The sequence below is a fragment of the Aphelocoma coerulescens genome, chromosome 4, assembly GCF_041296385.1.
Source record: "Aphelocoma coerulescens isolate FSJ_1873_10779 chromosome 4, UR_Acoe_1.0, whole genome shotgun sequence".
Taxonomy (NCBI): Eukaryota; Metazoa; Chordata; class Aves; order Passeriformes; family Corvidae; genus Aphelocoma; species Aphelocoma coerulescens.
In genome coordinates, this window is record NC_091017.1 from 46,434,305 (window position 1) to 46,453,306 (window position 19,002).

The following is a 19,002-nucleotide window of genomic DNA, read 5'->3' on the forward strand; positions in this document are numbered from 1 at the left end:
AAATAGCCATTGAAACAGTTACTTAGACTGTGAGGGTATAAAAGCCCAGGGATTCCTTTGTTTGTGGTCCCTCCCTGTAGCCACCCAGGATGAGCTGCTCCTACTGCTGTACCACTCAATTACCTAATGTTTGTCCCTCCCCCGAAATCAGATGCTTGACTCTGCTGCAGGAAATCTAGGGTGGAGAAGTTTCCTTAACAATATTTAATTCTACTTTAGAGTGTTCTTTTATTATTTTCTTTGGTCTTTAATGGAGCAAAGGTGCTCGCGGGTTTACGGGTCAGGTCTCTAACCAGATTAGAAGTACTAAACCAAAGAAATGTCCTCTTCATTCTTCCTTTCAGATCACCGTAGGCATGTTGGGAGGAAAGGCCCCGTCCATGCCGACACTAGATGTCAGCCCAAACACGCGAGTGCATCTGCTCCGAGCTGCAAACGCCTTCCTGCAAATCCATGGAGGAGAGACAGGGAGAGCCTTGGGCTACGCCAGCAACCTTCACCCTTGCGGCGAGGGGAGCTGTGGCATTGCAATGGCAAGGGGGGAAAGGAAGGGTGAGCTCTCGTGTCTTTGCACAAACTCCCTTTTATAATAAACATGCATTTCTACAAGCCAAAACGAGCCACATTTTAAGGGGTGAAAACTTTCACCCGAAGTTCCTGCCCTTGTCCCAGCTATGACAGAAGGCAGCTAACATGTCCTGGAGACCATTAGCTGCCCCTTCCCTGCCCCCCAGCTCCCGCAGGCTGAGGCTGCCCTGCAGGATCCTGTCAGGGAAGACTGACAGCTGCCGGCTTTCATTGCCGTTGAGAGGGAAAGCAGCTATGACTGCTACCTTGAAGAAGCTAGCAGCTGTGGGCTCTCCTAAGCTCCGACTGAGATGGGGCACTTTAGGTTTTACAATGAGTGAAACCGGTGCCAGGGAAACAGCACTCACCAGGGTACTTTCTGCAAGTAATTTAAACCTCCATTGGTGTTTTTTCTCCTCACAGCATTGTTGTCCCAGAGCGTTTAGCTCACAGACACCAGTTACCAAGGCTAGTGTTGACTGAAAACCCTGAGAGGAAAAACAGAAATTGCCCAGTGCAAACAGCATTTCCTCATATTTCTACTCTGTCTGGGGACAGAGGCAATTTCCCCTTCCCTTGTTTAGAAAACAGCCTTCCTTCCCCATTTCCCTCTCATTCTCCCAAACTCACACTCTGGCAGGCCAGCTGACTACAGGCTGTGGAGGTGAAATGCCCTTGTTGAATCCAGGGATTAAAGGCTGGAAGGTAATACCTGCTCCTTCACCTCTGTTCCTGCTTTTCCACCCTCTGTCTTTTAAAAAAATGTGTGTGAGTTTCCCTGTCCAGTGCCTGTCTTTCCTTCTGTCTTGTTCTGCAGTGAGAGGCATTCAGGAATCACCCAGGCAAAACCCAGTAGGGTGCAGTGTATTTCCCACATGCTTGTTTGGGACACCCCTGGCACGGCAAGGCTCACCATAGCAGGGATGAGGTTCCTGCATCTGAACTGGCTTGCACAGAAAGGGCTCAGGCATCCCTGATCTAGGCCTCCTGCTTCCTTGGTGGATTTGCCCCTCATGGAGACAAACCTAGAAAGACCTTCAAGCTCTGGCACTTCTAAAAACACCTCTTCTTTCAATGAAGGGATTTTCAGCAAAGCAAATGCAAACAATTCTAGGTCAAAAGAACAAGTATTTAAGCTGCTCCAGCCTGGTATCCTGCAGTAGGTAGCTTGTTCTGTTGGCTTAGCTGCTTGGTAAGATGTGTTTCGTTGTTTGAACCACTTCCTTAAAGAACAACTAGATGGGTGGTGGACACAATTTGTTCTTGATTATCACTGGAAGAAAGTAGCACAAACAACCACATGCACTGGTTTGCAGAGTGACTCTTCAGCTGCTGGTTCTTGGGTCAGCTGTGGCAAGGCTGGATTGCAGAGGCCAGTGTGGAAAAGTGTGTGTGACGCCAGGCAGAAGGGGGACTTGGATTTCATTGGCTTGACATCATGCCTTTCCATGGTTTGATTTTTTTATTTTCATTTCCTTTGCAAAGCTCTGCTCCTGGCCTGGATCCTGGCAACACTTCATTACACAACAACAGTTGCCATGGCCACTGAAGTGGAGGCAGCAAACAGCACTGCAGCAGCGCTGGCAGGAGCTGCTGCGGCTTCCCAGGCACACGGATTCACGGTGCATGGGTAGGTGGGTGCACGGTGTGCAGGTGCATGACTGCACTGGAGCATAAGTGCATGGGGGTGGGAGTGCACGGGCGCATGGGTGCAAGGGCAGGCATCCCACTGGGGGCCCAGCATCCCTCTGGTCACTTGCAGGCATGAGCATCCCACAAAGGGCCACCAGCCGGGTGCAAGCCATGCCTCACAGAAAAGCTCTGATGTGAATGGGCTGAAATATTTTGCATGGGCTCAGTATGGGCATCTGCAGCTTTATGCCTGCTTTAGAAATAGGGGTGAGTGCTAGAAAGGGAGGGGGTGGAGCTGCACGGATGTTCGACACACTGCCAGCTCTCTGTGCATGTGCACGTCATGAAAGTGATAAAGCCAAAGGCAGCATCCAGGAGTTCAAGAAGTGGGCTTCTCTGAAGAGGCAGCCCACCCCTCCTGTTGGTCCTCTCTCCTGCTGTGCACAGGGCTTGTGAAGGAATGGGAGAGATCATCGGAAGTTGTTGGGGCTCACTGGTCTGTCGATGCACTGCAGGTAAAGGCCAAAGGGGAAAGCAATGCCCAGCAGCTGCTGGCCAGGCAACTGTAAGGAACAAGTGAAGTTTTGTACAGTGCATACTGGAGCTGGCAGTATGGAAAAGAGGGATTCTGGTGCGGGGCACCAGATCAAGGTGTTTACTTTTGTCACCTCACCTCCATACGGATTTGTTGAAGGCCCCCACAGAGAAGCTGCTGCTGGGGGTTACTCACAGCAACAAGAAGCTCTTGCTAGGGTAGCTGTGGAAGTTGCCAACCACTGTTTCCTCTTCATTCCTGCACTGCTGGAGATATTGGGGCAGGATCAATGGCGCAGATCTGCACTGACCACCCAAATTCACGCAAGTTTGGTGTGCACTTCTAGCCTGGAAGAAGTGAGGATTTAAATCCACCATTCAGTGGACTGCCAGTGGAGGGGAGGCTGCACTGCCTGTCTTGCTGCTGCCCCTGTTGGAGCTGAGATGCAAGAAAAAGGACTGATGACTTAAATCAGTGCAGTGAGACCAGCTAGTGTTAATTTTGCAGAGCTCTTGGTTACTCATAGTACATTCATTTTGTTTATATTCTGTTCTATAAAACTAAGTAGTTCCTCTCTCAGTGGTTTTATACTCTCTAAAGCGCTCTAGCCCATTTCTCATCCTGTTTTACATTTGTTTGCTTGTTTCTCAAGCCAGTTCTTCCAGCATCTCTTAAATCATGTCTACTGCTGTTTGAATCCCTTCCAGTCTCTTGCCATCTGCTCAGTGCAAAAGTGAACAAAATATTCATGGTTCATAGTAATATAATATAATATAATATAATATAATATAATATAATATAATATATCATAGTAATTCATAACTATGACATAGAAACAGGAGCCTTATGCATCTGAAATTTTGGGCCTCCTCAGTCAAATAACATAAAGATTAATGCATTAACCTTTTGCCTCTAGTGACTGTACCTTTCTTATGCTTTTAACTTACAAGCACATCAAAATTTCCTTGGGTTAGATTTTAAATCCTCCCCTCCCCTCTTCTTCCCCAGCCTTCCCTGCCCTTTTCTCCCCCTTCCCCTTCCCTCCCCTTTCCCCACCCATTTTTTTCCTGGAATCCAGGACTTGCACTTGTTTTGAGTTAAGAACCCACAAAGGCAAAACTTTGGACCTTAGCTCATTGCCTGTTATGCCATTTCTGATCTCTGCAGCATGATCCCTTACTTGAGCAGTAGTATTGTGCTCTGTGGTCTCTTAATTGTAACACTTCTTCATGGCTTCAGCCATACAGTCCCCTGAAATCTATCTCTGACCTCTGTGGTTCAAAATTCCATGTGGACCTTTCAGTTGCTCTGAAGTCAGATGGGGTCCTGGTTTGTTATATTTGATCTTTATTTTTTTGTCAGTCTCAAGAGAAGCTATGCCCCTTACAAAATCCTGAGCAAGCCACTCTTTTGCTGTGTCTTCAGTCACATTTTGCTCTTCTCAGATGTCCTTAACATAAATGCTCATTAAAATCTACCTAGCTGATCTTACCATTCACTATTATTTCCTGGAAACTGTGAAGATCACTTTTTCCTTTAATCCAAGGGAGAGAATTCTTCCCTGGCTTTCTGCATGTCCCATTGTGTTGCAGGAAACCTGCTTCAGAGCGTGACAGCCTGTTGGCAGGCCCCTGATCACCAAAGCACCTTTTCTGGGAGGATGAAACACAAGCCTTCAGACATCACTGCTCTTATTTCGGCCAGCTAGGTCATCTTCTCAGCTGTAGATGAAGCTCCTCAGCCACACCAACCTTCACAATGCAGTGTAAGCTTTTGGCACACCTTGTGGCAGGGAAAGGCTGACCCATAAGAGAGAGCAGCTTGGAGAAGTTCCTTCAGCACACACTGAGCAGAAGCTCCAGATTTCGCTTTTCTGGCAGACTTGGGTTTCATAGCTGTTGCAGGACCAGGCAGAATTCTCTGTAAATGCTACTGTTTGCTGTGTCTAATTTATTTCACAGCAAATGTAAGTGCACATGATAGTTATCCCTTCCCTCAGAGAGTAATGTCAATTCTTAAGCCTTTCCCTCACTTAGCCAAGACTTTTCCCCTCTGCTGCTTTAAATGTGACATTTTTCACTGAGGCAGGTGACTTTACAGCTCTGTTGGCTAACCTTGGTGAAAACCTTTTCCCAGAAGTTTGATGATGATTCACTGGCATTATCCAGAGCACAGATTCTCCTGTTTAAGCAACTCACACAATTTTCTGTCAGCAGCGTGTCTGAACACCAAAAATTGCCAAGTGATGACAAGCCCGAGAATGGCTGGTGTTGGCAGAGCAAAGTTTTTTCCTGTCATGTTGAGGTTACAGATACTTTAGTGAGTCTGTTCTGGATGCACAGCTGTAGATCCCCTCAGGAAGTGCCTTTCCTCCCCAGTGAGATCATGTCAGAAAGAAGTATCGATCAGAATAACAGTGAAAAGATTAAAGCCATATTGCTGAGCAGGGTGTTGAAGGAAGCCTCAGTGAACCTCTGCGCTTGTATTCAGGTCCTGCAGTCTTCTGCTCTTGTTTCCTCCTGTCTTCAGCTCTGCAAGTGGAAATGAGGTTCAGTGCAAGCATTAGACACTTTGTTCCACATATAGCTTCACATGTAGGTGGGGAAGGGGCTGGGGCTGAATTTGTTCTCTTCTAGTCACTATAAACAACCTGAACATCTTGCAGCTGTCAGAGCACAGACTGTAACATCTCATAAACCATCTGCAAACCTTTATGTGATATGGAAGGTAGAAAGAACAGGTGGTGTCTGTGAGTTGTTCTCATTAAACCATCTGATTGAAGTCAGTCTGATGCAAACTCCAGTTTTTCCAAACTGTATACTGGTTTTGGTGCATGCCAGTGGGTCATGGGGTAGTCTCACACTCACGTGGCAAAACCAAGTACTCTCTGATAACCTTCCCATGGGGACATGCATTGCCAGAATGATCTTAACACTCTCAGCCCACTAGGGAACAGTAAGATGTCCTTGGGCTATGGGACAAGAACTTGGTTTCTGCAAAAGTTGAGCAGCACAGCCTGAAAGCAGAAATGGTAAAAAAGGTTTGGTGGAGAGGGGGGATGGAAATGCCCCCACCTCAGGGCAGCCATACCTGATTCTTCCTTACACCTCATCTGAGGACTCTTGGAGAGGAGTTGCTGCTGTCACATGATTCATTTCTGTATACTCTGGTCCAGACCATGGCACACCTGCTTTGCATCTAAATCCACTTTGTAAAAGAGCGTGCAGTAGTGCAGGTCCCTGTGTTTCTTTTTCCCTGTACCCTTTTGTTAGAGATAAATTTCAATTCCAGAATACAGGTGAAACGAATCCACAGCAGCAGCTTCACTGACACCCTTCAAAATATCTGCAGAAACTAGTTAGAAAAAGTTGCTCAGTTTGTGTTCTGCTGAGCAAAGCTCTTGCCTCCATGTCCATCACAGCCAGACTCAGACACACTTGTCAGGGGATGGGAAGCTTGGGCTGGCACCAAGAAACCTATTTTTAAACTGTCTCTGCTGCATAACATAATATGAGATTAAACTGCATGATGGTTACTCACTAATTGCTTATGGTGAAGCTGCAGGAGGCCAGAGGGGCGGGATTGGGGTGTTCTGCCACCCCTGCATCCACCCACTGCCTCCCCAGGGCTGCCGGGAGCTCCATCGCCTTCGAGCTTTCGGAGCACGGTGCTAACAGTCAGACTTTCAGGCCCTGCCCAAGAGCAGGTTTTTCACTTTCTAAGGCGTGCAGTGACTTTTCAGCAAGGTTTCCTGCATGGCTTGTACTTTCTAAGAAAGGAGCTGAAGCGAAGCCTAACAGTCAAGAAACAACTCTGCTTACCTGCCCCAGGGACAGCAGGCGCTATGTACATGCCCGGAAAAAATCCCTGCAGATCAGATAGAGATGTAAAACCCCATCAAACCACTTGAGAGAGGGAGTAAGAGGTTTTTTACATGAACAACTTGGACAAGATCCCTTTTAAACTTAGCTGAAATGAAAGGAGGATGGGGAGGTTTTTTATTGCTACTAGAACCGTTTTTCAGTCTGACCTAAAAATGACATGAAACTCCAAGCTCAAAGTAGTTTGTTTACAGGCTTGGGTTTAAAGAAATCCCTGTGTCAGGGGGAGAGGTTATTTCTCAGTCAGCAGGCAGAACTGGAGCTGGAGGCATGGCTCATGGTTCTGGCTCCTTAGGTATGAATTAGGTGGGACTGCTGCTGGTAGCTATAGCCAAGAGTAAATATTTGGGTAAGGGAGCCATAACTAAGCATGCCATCTAACCAATCATAAGCTGGGTCTGGACATCAGAAAATAAGAGATTCGGTATCTATCTTCCCATGAATACCAGAGGGATATAACTGCTTTTAAAAATGAAGAGATGATATAACTGCTTTATAAATTTATAAAATCTCAATGTGGCAGCATGCTGAGAAAGGTAATGGCAGGGTAAAGCAGGATCTTATGGTGGTATGGAGACCACTAGAAAGACACAGAAAGGTGTGGGGAACAAGGGGAACAAGATTACCAAGGATATACCTCTGATATTGGTGGCATTTTGCAGAAAAAGACCAGGTTATGGAGAAATTACAGTGAACAGCTACAAACTTTGGGCAAAGAAAAGGGAGATATGGCTGGCCATGGAGCAGCCAGGGACAGTTCTTCTCTCTGCCCTGGCCTTTGCCTAGGGAGTGGGGCTGTAGCTGAAAGGTCTAACTTGGTGCCCTTGTTGGCTTGCAGAGCATGTTTCCACCAGGAGCCATCCTTCTTCCAAGGTGACTTCAGCTACTGATGCCTTCAAGGCCTGACGCCATGAGGTGAACAGCTATAACAGCATGCAGAGCTGCATTTTGGCTGGCAAGATTTCCTGAGCAATGGCAGCTAAACCTTGTGTCTTTCAGCTGTGTTGCATCATTCTTTTTGTTGAAGTTTAAGATTTGCTTGTTTGGTTATTTTGCATTGCTGGTGGTGCTTTTTTCTTCTGGGGGTGGGTGGGTTTGCTTGCTTGTTTGTTTGTTTTAGGTTTTCTTTAAGCAGATGTGGTGGAAGAAGGTAGGACTTAATGGGGAAGGAAGCTATTCCTTGCCAGAAAGGGATGAAAGAAAAATTGCAAGGTATTCTTGTCCAGCCTCAGCCTGTTACTTCTATAGCTGGAGGAAGCATTTTGTTTTATTTTCTGCCATGTGCTGTGCTGTGCCAAAGCCCTGTGGTGACACTGAGACACAGCTATTTGGGGCTCTCTGATCAGTCTTAGCTATGCTCAGCCAGCCATGCTCTGTAAGGGGTATTGGCCTTACTCTCTGCAAAGTGAAACATGACCCCAAGTTCAAGGCATCACAAACTATCTTCATGGGAAGAAGGAATCCTTGATGGAGGGTGGAGTGCCACCGTACAAGCTTGTTGTTGGTTTTGGGGTAGTTTTTAATGTTTCAGGTAACACCTGTCACCAAAGGCAAGCAGTTGTACTCATCAATAAGGGCAGTTTCCTGAATTAGATTCCCCTCCTGCATGATGTTTCCCCACCATTGCCTCTTTCGTTACAGAAAGGGTTTGACAATTCATCACCAGATGCTTGGATCCCCAAGCCATCCTCTGCACACTTCCCCTCTGAGGTGGCTATGGCTGGGACTGGACCAGTACTGGGCCAGCCCTGTTGTGTTGTTGTTGGCCACACAGTGCAGGTTTGTATTGCAAATGGACCACTGGTCCAGTCAGATAGAAACATATGGATATGAGCAAGTGCATTTACAGTCACGGTCCTGGAAATAATCTAGTCTTCGATAAGATCAATTAGTCCTTCTGTTTATTAAATTTCCAGGGCTATATTACATGGCAAATCCTGTATTTTCCCCTCCCACATTTACAGCATACTCAGTATAATTCAAATGTTGCTAACAAGTTTGTTCAGTATTATTTGGATGTAATCCACTCCTTATTTCAGTACATAGGGGGATACTCAGGACTTTTAGGACAAGTCATACAGGAACCTTTTACAGTGTGTGATAAAATACAATGTCTGGTAAGAAATTAAAATTTTGGCCATCTCCAGGAGAGAACAGTGTGTGATATCCTCATCTGAACCAGCTGCCTCTGAGTCCTGCAGCTCTCTCTCAGCAGCACCAGTGCCACCAGTACCAGCCCACTTGCCATAGTGGTGCTTGTTCTGACAAACCAGTATGCTAGCAAGCACAAAGGCATGCATATAATGTTCAACACATGAGAATTTCCATTAGACCAAGGACAGGCTGAAGTGATTTGGTGGACTGTAAGAAAGTTTGGTGGAAGTAATTTTAAATCCTTTATTTTAATAAATACACCTTTATAATAGGCAGCTTGGCAATTATGTAGTATGTCTTGATATCTCTTTTGGTAGTGGGTGGCTAACTTTAAAGCTTTGCTCTGTTGTTCAGTTTCTTTTTTCACATTGGGCCACATAAATGAAGGGAACATTTAAATAATTTTAGTTCCTGTATAAAGCTGCTGTAGCTGACCTTTTCTAGAACTAATAATTAATTTGGGGTTTTGGACTGACATACTCTAGTGTCTGTACCAACTAAGGGGAAAGAGTTCCAGAATAGTATCCAGACCTGATGAAAACAAATCAGCACAATTTTTCACAGATACATTCATTTAACTGGAGGTAAAACGGTGTATGAACAAGGCCCCAGGGCCCTCAGCTGAACACAGCAGATGAAGCAGGTTATATGCCATGAGGTGCTGTCCGGAAATTGTGGGGTTGGACTGCCACTGTGCTCACAGAGGCACCATCATCCCTGCCATGCTTGGCTGCCTGTGTCTCTCTGTGTTCATGTGTTTACATTTCCATTTAAATTTACCTGCAAGTCTGATTTTTCTAGTGTTTTAACATACTTTGTTTTGATAGATAATTGTTACAGTCCTGTGATATGTTTTACTTGGAGTTTATTAATCTGCTCCCAGCTATAATTCCATCTTAGCCTAGTTTTGTCTAAGAAATATGAAATGTTTTGTTATTCCCAGAGCAACAGATGTGAATATCATCCTGAGGATGAGAAGCTTATCAAGTGCCCAGTACAGTACTTTTCACTGATATTTCAAGAAACTCTTTATCCTGAGTCTCTCTCTGAGAGGAGACACTGCTTTTTGAGCCCTGGATCACACTGAAGTTTTACTTTATGGAGGCTATGGGGAGCATGCCACAGTTTTCATTTATTTTCCCATGGAAACTGTAACTCCATGCATCTTTCATGGATTAGTCATATACACTACAGAACAATGCTTGTGGTTATCCCATTTTTTCCCTTTTGCTATCTAAAAAAAAAAAAAAAAAGGTTTCCTCTTTTGATCAAAATTGGTTTTGACCACATCTGGGAGATGCAATGATGAAACAAAAGGAAATATCAGGATGTTTTTAACACTGGAGCAGAGTTGGGAGGTGCCTGGTGATACCTGTGCGGTCACTGGTACCTGCTACCATGTTGTCTTCCTAGAGTTTAATAGAATTTCAAGCTGGATTTGCACTAGAGTTGATGCTAAAATTTTCCGAACTTGCCATTCAACCTTACTACCCACCCACTTTTGAAAGTCTGGTGTGAGTTCCCACTATGCTGCTCTTGGCCTTCATAAGTGAAAATTGTATAAACCATTCATCTGAAAATCAGGCCCACACTTTTACTGGGCCAGAGTTTTTTGAGGGATGCAGGCACAGAAAAATAGTCAAGATGCTATTTCTTTTTTGGGCTAAGATAAGTAAGTGATATGGCAGGCTAACCACAGTGGGTGTAGAAAGCTGCACTTACTTTCATCTAATGCTTCCCTAGTAACTCAGAAACTGAGACTTTAATAATTTTTTGCTAAATTTCACTCTAGAGGTAGTCTGAGATTTCCCTCTGCATTAGAAGACACCAAGGGAAAGTTTCACATAATGCCAGCTAGTAATTAATACAAATAAGTGACAGGAAATAAGGAGCTGAAACTGTTGAATTGAATCAAGCCATGCCACCAAGGACTGCAGCATGGGAACTGCTCACTGTGAGGTTAGGAAGTTCAACAGCCTTTGCTAAAAACAGTCCCTTTTATTTAACTTTCACTTCTTCTCTCAGTTTTGGGATGATATGATTCCAAGAAGTTCCTGTTTCTTTTCTCCTCCCTTCCATCCAGCAGGTCTGTGCCAAGGGCTGCTGGAGTGGAGGGGGGCGAGCGCTCCTGTGTCCCATGCAGCCCCTGCATTGAGCAGTACCAGACACGGGTGTCGAGAGGGAGCGACCCCTGCTCCTCAACCCTGTGCTGGCCTTGCCCTGAGGGTCACTTGTCAGCAGACAGCCTGGGAATCAGCTGCTCTTCAGCATGCTCCTTCTCACTGCCAGTTCCCGAGGGCACACGGAGCATCCATCGGGGCACAGACACCGTGGCCAGCCTGGCTCAGCATACATGCAAACCACTGTCATGGAAGGTGAGGGTGGATAGTGGGAACTCTCCCCACATTTGTGAGGAATTCCTGTGTAATGAAACAGCATTTCATCCACAACTGCTATGAAATGGTCAAAGTATAGGTGAGGCAATGAGATGAAATAAATCTCTGGTTAAAACTGATTACCTGTGTTTATTTTTTTGAAAAGCCTGTGAATAAGAAGAAAAAAAAACGATTCCGCCAGGTTTGTGGAGAAGCAGGTGGCATAGCAGTTAGTAAATCCTTCTCAAAGCTTCTCAACCCAGTGGGCACTTTCACTCAAGTTGGAAAGAAAGGGTAGAAGAAGTCTGCAGCCAAAGAGAAGGACAGAGAAACAGTCAATATTGCCTTCCTCTGCTCCCCCTTCACATCCCTGTCAAGTCTAGGCTTTGGCTAAAGCTTGCAAGAATCTCCAAGAACAGGGTACCATGTGTGGCCTCTGACTGACAGTGGCACTTGTTTCCAGGCCCGTTTTGTCCCCTTAGAAACTTGTTTATCTCTGCTTTTTATCAAGTGGTAAAAGGTAAAGACAGCCTGCTGCCCTTCGCACTGCAGAAACAGCCTGTGCGCAGGCACACCTATGCACAGGGATGAACACGTGTGCCCCCGGGCTGCCAGGGGAAGGAACTCTGTCTGCAGCCACCCCGCAGGCTGGGAGGGATGCTCAGCACACAGCTCTGCTGAACACGGGGCTTTCTGAACGAGGCAAAGTGAGGCCGAGCTATGGCCGAGTGTCCTGCAATTCACTGTAAAACCAAATCCTTTCTAAACACTCACTTCCTCTTTGAAAGAAAGTGATGCTCCCCAGTGAAAACCAGACAATGGTCTGAAAGAAAAGCTTTTTAAAAAACCTCAAAAATAGGTTTGTTCATTGGACACAATGGGCTTTTTTACTTTGCATGGTTGGAAGTACAGATGTGCAAGACGTTTGCATGCGCTGTCTCTTTGCAGAGTGCCGTAGCCCATGGTCGGGCAGGGAGCACAATCCAGGCAGCTCCAGGATGCTTCCAGAAGCAGCAGGGATGGGTTATGCAGTGGCTCATGCTCAGCTGCTCAAGTTTGAAAGCACTGCTCACGCCAGCTCACTCCAGCTCACGCCCAGCATCGGCAGTGCTTCCTCCAACCCACCTTTCATACAAACCCCTGCACTCCTAGCAAAGCACTGATCAGCTGGCTGCTGTTTTTAGTCTCTCAGTATGGTTATGCTGCTCAAGTCCATGTCGTGAGTCCCTTAAACAATCGTCAGCCCCAGTTCAGGCTGGTGCCCTGGGAAGTCATCATGGCCACGGTGCTGTGGCGCCCTGCACACCTCCTGGGTGCCCTTCTCCTGGGAGCTGAGGAATTGCAACCACTTGTCTCCATTTGGTGACCCATTAAACCCAGTTGTTGTAGCTCTCATCTGGGCCCCTGCAGAGGTGGGACCAGTAATGTGTGCCCAGAGAGCATCACTGAACACTGTCCCTTGCTAATGCATTTGTCCAGGTAACTGGGATTTAACATGTGCCCAAACCACATGAATGCATGGTTCTGGGAAATGTGAACATACAGTGTGTCATCACTTTCCTAGCCTGTATATCTGACAAAATCAGAATGCTTGTTTTATGGTTAAGTTATCAGGCAATTGCTCTGAAGCAGTTGAAGAGCAATACTTTTTTACACAACATGTATTTGGGTGAAGAAACTCGTTGTCAGGGAATATTAGAGTGCCCATTTGTGCAAGGTGTGTCCATTGGGATTAAATAAGTATTTGGATACAGCCTCCAGCTCATAAACTCTCCAAAATGCGGATTAGCAAACTGTGGGGGGATTTACCAAGGACAAATTCACTCTAAACTTGCCCTGGCTCCAATAATCTTGTCCAAATAGTTGTCCAAAATCTTGGAGACAGGATACTGGTCCATTCAGGCCAGCAAACTGACGCACATCCCTGTCCTCCTGTTGTAAAAACTACTGCATGGCTGTAATAATTAATCAGCTGGAAACAGCCCAAGCCCAAAGAACAATGTCATGGCACTGAGTACATATTTACTCAGTCAGGGAAAGCAGTGAAAAAAGGAGTTTCATTCCAAGCAGAGCAGAGACACCTGCCAGAGATATACAAATGCAACATAAGGGTGCAGTCTCAGTGGAAGATGTGATTGGACTTATGCAAAACTGCTGCCCAATTGTGACAAAAATGGAGTTGGGCTCCATGCTGTCGGCAATACTGCCCATCTGACAGTAACTGCGCCCATATTTGCAGGAGACACCCAGTTTGGCAGGATTTTAAATAGAAATGGGGTCAGAGAGGAATAATATTTCATTTTTTAAAAAGTTTCTGAAGTATTTATACTGTTTTATTTGTAAGCATGAAGGTGGGCAGCTTAGGAACAAGGTGGGCAGGCTCTGCCCTGGATCCTGGAAAGCGGAGATGATAGATGGTGTGGGGTTCCTGTTGGAGAAAAGTGTGAGTTTCCAGGGCAGCACTGCAGCAAGAACAGCTACTGGCATTTTCTGGATGTGTAAGAAGGTGTGCAGATCGTCAGCTGAAGGACATTACTGACTGAATGAAGGACTCTGAACTTTGTCAAAGGTGCTGCTGTTACAATAAAGGAGATGTAAAAGATCTTCAAACCAAGCCGAAGGCCACAGACACTGCTAAGAGTAAGGTCTTCATCAGTTTGGCCTCTGACAAAAATCCAGAAGAACTGGCCTCAACCAATGCATATAAATTTTATCAGGCAGATGAAATTCTCAGCATAAATTTGGCACAAATTTTTACCCAAGAGCATGATTTATGCTTCTGAGAAAGAGGGTCCCCACTCTTTTCAAACTGACACAGCATTCAGAAGGGTGACCTGAGCTTTGGCCAAATAGAGCTGGTTTGCTGCAGGGAGAGTGGTCTAGGAAAAATGCCATTGGCTTGTGAATTACAGCAGTTCCCACAGTCTGAGCCCTCTGGACATCAGGATATGGCCATTCAGGACCTGCACCCCTGATGCAGAGGTACCCCAGGCAGCAGCATCTGAGCTGATGTGGGGATAGCCTGGAGGATATTGTTGCTGTCTCTGTCCTAATGAGGAACCTGAGGAGTTACTTAGCACACCTTAAGGGGTATACCATGAGAGCTGTTGTAGCTCTAAGGGACAAACCATGTTCTTGTCCCCACATCAACAAAAGCCATTGGAAAAAAGCAGCAGAGGTGCTGGGCAGGACATCCTTCCCCAGACCCCATGATAGCACTTCTCTAGAAACCCTCAAGCACACTTCCCTCCATCCTTGGTCTCCAGCAGGGTTCAGATCCATTTGGGGGCTTTGGAGCTGTATCTGATAACCTGACTGCCAAACCTGATGGCCTTCACGTCTTCCACTGAGGGCACCTGGCTTGGGGCAGGCAGCTTGCTCTTCCTCACACAGCTCTTTCAAGCTGAAGCCTATCTTTGTAACAACTTCAAGTTAGCACAGGAAGAAACATCCAAAGAATGACCAAAATAACCCAGGCAGCTTCATGCCTGCAGAAAGCAGGCTTTCTTTTGTAAGGCAATTGAGTGGCTTGGCATTGTGTGTCATTTAGCACAGGATAAAGAAAAGCACCTCTTGTCTAGAGGGTGCCAGCCACAGCCAGGCAGTGTGCATCTGGCCATGGGCACCGGCTCCTGGTGTGCCCCTGGGGCTGTTTGTGCTGCTGCCAAGGGAAGGGAAGCCGGTGCACATCCTGTTGGCTTCACCTGGGACATTGTTGCAGCTTGGCAGGACTGTGGTGATTATGTGTGCAGAGAATGAGAGGGGCAAAAATTCTAACAAAGCAGCCTCAGATACCGCTGTCCTGAATGCTCTGAGTCCCACAGAGCAGCAAGAAGCTTCTTACACAAGAAGATGGTGTTTGGTTAATTAAAACATCTAAATAAAAATCACATCACCCTAAGTCACTAGGATGGATGTTCCTTTAGCTAATGCCCTTTTTACCTTCATCAAGGCTATGTTACCACAAATTAGCATTTGCTGCAGACAGTCAGAGTGGATCAGTGGGAAGGAACAACTTGTTGTTCCTGCAGCTAAGCCTGCAGTGTACTTGATTTCATATCATCTGTCTGCTTTACAGGCCTTATTCAGATGGAAACTTAAGAGATTTAAGTAAAACAGTTTAGAACCCAGTTAATCAGATTCCCATGAATAAATGTGGACTTGCCATAAATGTAATTCCCTACTATTTATTGTGCTGCTCTGGTTTTGCTTCTCTTCTATCCCATCTGGAACCTGAAAGTATAAAACCATAAAATGAACAGGTTCAGGTGAGGATCACTTCAGCAGAGGTGGCCACCTGCCTGTGTGAAGGAAGCCCTACTGTTACAGTGTCCTGAACTCCCCAGCTCACATTTACCAGTTGCTGTGCCAGTGGGGAGCACCACGCTGACACCCTCCCACTATGGCAGGAGCTGGCTGGGACATGTGGGTGCATCCCATTCCCCAAGGGAGGGTGTGCTCAGCCTGGCACAGGGCATGTGGGTGCCCAGGCAGCCTCCCCAGAACAGCTGAGGGGCCAGGCATGGCAGAGTGGGTTGTTGATCTCTAGGTAACAGATCCTAAACTGATATTTCAGGGTTTTTTCTTTCAGAAAGTTTGCACTTACATTTTAGTCATAGAATCATTTACTCTTAGATCATCAAGTCCAGCCATTAACCTAACACTGCCAAGCCCACTACTAAACCATGTCCCTAAGTGCCACATCTACACACAATTAATTTTAGAACTATTCATTCTGTGTAGAAAGGCCTGGAGGGGAAGCCATGTGAGGAGTGACTGAGGTCACTTGGTTTGATCAGCCTGCCGAAGAGGAGACTGAGGGAAAACCTTCTCGTGGTCTACAACTTCCTTGTGAGGGGAAGCAGAGTCAGGCACTGATCTCTTCTCTGTGGTGACCAGTGACAGGACCAAAGGGAGCGGCACGAAGCTATATCGGGGGAGGTTTAGGTTGAATATTAGGAAAAGTTTCTTCACCCAGTGGGTGGTTGAACATGGAAACAGTTTTCCCAGCACCAAAACTGACAGAGTTCAAGAAGTGTTTGGACAATACTCTCAGGTACATGGTGTGACTCTTGGGGCTGTCCTTTGCAAGGCCGGGAGTTGGATTTTGGTGATCCTGGTGAGTCCCTTCGACCTCAGGAGATTCTATTATTCTACATAATTAATTATATGTAATTCATTTTAGAAGAACCCTTTGAAAGGCTCATGAAGAGGTCTTGTATCAGCTTTGCTTGTGCGTATCCATTACATTTTCCCTGTAAATTTTCCTCTGCCAATAAACATCAAATACTCATAAAGTCTCTCTGTGATACCAAGAAACTTGTGTCTCCAAACAGCAGTCACCAGAGTAGCAATATTTTCCCAAAATGCACTGAGCCATGGCAGTGTAAGGCCTTCCAGCAAAACAGGAATGATCTCATTTTCTCTAGCAAAGTATGGCAAAAGCCAAAGGAAGCTGCAAAAAATGCAAATACAAGGATGAGTCACACCGCATGTGCTGGGGCAGTGGAAGCCTTTAGGGAAACAGCTTTTAGGGAAAGACATTTTGAATGGCATCATCTGCAGGGTCCTCTGCCCTCGTGCCAGCAGGGATGTGGCTGTGTGCAGCGGGGAACCGCAGCAGCCCACGGGAAGGTGCAGCACCCCTGAAGGCACCTTGGCTGTGTGGGTGGGTGGTTGCACACCCCCCAGCTTGTGCTCCATGCACAGCATTGGGAGGAGCAGGGCAGTGTTTTGGGGCAGGGGAAAGCCCTGCACGGGTGACTCAGGGCTGCCCCATAGCGTGTCTTATATAATCCACGTGAATTGGTTTATCCTCTTCCATCGCATGGTTGTCTGCTGGAGGCAAAAAGGCTTAGGTGGCACAGCGGGCAATTCTGGCTCAAATCCAAAACATAGCTTCCTCCTAGTACTATGAAGAAAATCAACTCTACCCCAGCCAAAATGAGCACATTCTCCACTCCTTATCCCACGCCATTTATGTCATGCTTAGGTCCCACAGTATCCAATACATCCTAATTAACCACCACCCCCTTCCCATCCTTTGATAAAATGCACATATATCATTCCCTTAGGACCACCCCTGCAAAATGTCCATTAAATGTCCATAAAGTGTCCACAGAATGTCCATTAAATTCATTTAGTCCAAGACTTTGGCCCCAGCCAAAACCAGCACACTGCCCCAAGAGTGGTACAGCATCGAAGTGTTCCCTACAGATGCCCAGAGCACTGCAGGAGGCTACTTATAAGAGGATGAGAGCACCAAGTCATTCAGCTGGAGAAAATTAGAGGGTGGGCTGATGCGGATTGGCAGGGCCCAACAGACTGATGGGGGAAGAGGGCAGGAAGGCAGCCAGGGAAGAGGGATAAAGGAGGACCAGACTGGAAAGGATAAGAGGCAGACTCCAGCTGCAAGGAGGCATACAGTGCACAGGTGAAATGGCTCAAACCTGGCTAAAGAAACCAAAGATGCAAAGGGAAGCCAAATGGAAAACAAAAATGGAGGCAGGAGGAGCTGGGCTGGGCTGCAGCAGCCCCACAGATACCCAGGTGGCTGAATGTGCATACAAATGCCATGACCTGGAACCGTGACACAGCCTGCTGGGGCGCTGAGACTGAGCCCACCACAGGCACTGAAATACGCTTTAATAGCCATCATCTCTCCATGGCTTGCACCAGAAACAAACCCACACCCCAATTTATATGCCTATATTTTCTTGCCCTCAAGAGAACTGTGTTCAGAAAAGTATCCCAGCTGCTGGACCTGAAAGACAGGAACAAGAAATAGCCTTTAAAATGTTACAGTGATTTGTGTGGCAGTAATTTTTTAAGTTCTTAAAAAAAAAAAAAAAAAAAAAAAAAAAAAAAAAAAAAAAAAAAAAAAAAAAGCAGGAAAAAAAATTGCCTGAGAGTAAAAATACTACCGAAAACTGAAACTTGACAACATTGACTGCAGGAGATAACATCTTTAAACGGGCACACGGCACCCGCCCAACTTCCTGCTGCTCCCCCACATTTCAGGGCAGAAACTGCAAGGGGTTAATAATGCAGTACCATGGCAAATCCCCATCCTGCTACCCGGGTCTGGACACATTAAAAGTTCACCCTCTCCTAAGAAACTGTCTGGAGAAACATACAATAAGGCACTGACTTTAAAGGGCGGGATGAGGTGTATAAATCAGCTGAGAAACCGTACATCAAGTGAGCGGAGGGAATGAAGGCAGTGCCACAGCAGGCACTGTCAAGCATTCTCCAGAGAAGAGCTACAGCACAGGGGTCTGAGAGAGGTGCTCCTTACACAATTAAAAACAGTCACTCAGATTCCTCTCCACTGTCTCTACACCAGTGTTAGCCTGTATAAAATAAGGAGCTATCTCCATTGACATTTCACCTTCTGACACCAGTCCAAAATTAGCTCTGAACACAAATTCACTGAGGAGGCTGGGCAGTTCTTGGAGCTGCAGCAGCAAGAAGCTTGGCAACACACCTTTTAGCTGGCTGCTGAATTATTTAGACCATGGGTATGTAATTGAGAGAAGAACTAGCCCAAAGGAGCTACCTATCATCAGCTACTCATCAAAAAGTAATACACCAAACCTGGACAGGGCTTCCTATGCCTTTGCTGAGTTATTTAAAGCTGCCACACACAGAAAAAAAGCCCATTTGAAGAGCTGTAATGTACCACAGCTGAATTTTGTGCATCCCAAGCCTTTGTGCAACTGCCTTTGCCTCCTCAGAAAGTCTGAGGGTCCTGGGCAAAGCACCATCTGTGGCCCCCATGGTTTCCTTCCTCCTCACTACTATTTTCATTATTGTTGACAGAAACATCGTGCACCTGCTGCTGTTACTGCAGAGGTGG

The 19,002-nt window shown here is 46.2% G+C and overlaps 1 long non-coding RNA gene across 1 annotated transcript; it reads left to right on the top strand.

The window, feature by feature from the left end:
* The first annotated feature begins 1,192 nt into the window (after positions 1-1,192).
* LOC138109052 (uncharacterized) lies at positions 1,193-11,251 on the top strand. The gene is made up of 3 exons (XR_011150235.1): positions 1,193-1,272; positions 2,053-2,197; positions 10,853-11,251. It is a non-coding gene; the product is annotated as an uncharacterized lncRNA (long non-coding RNA).
* The last annotated feature ends 7,751 nt before the right edge of the window (positions 11,252-19,002 follow it).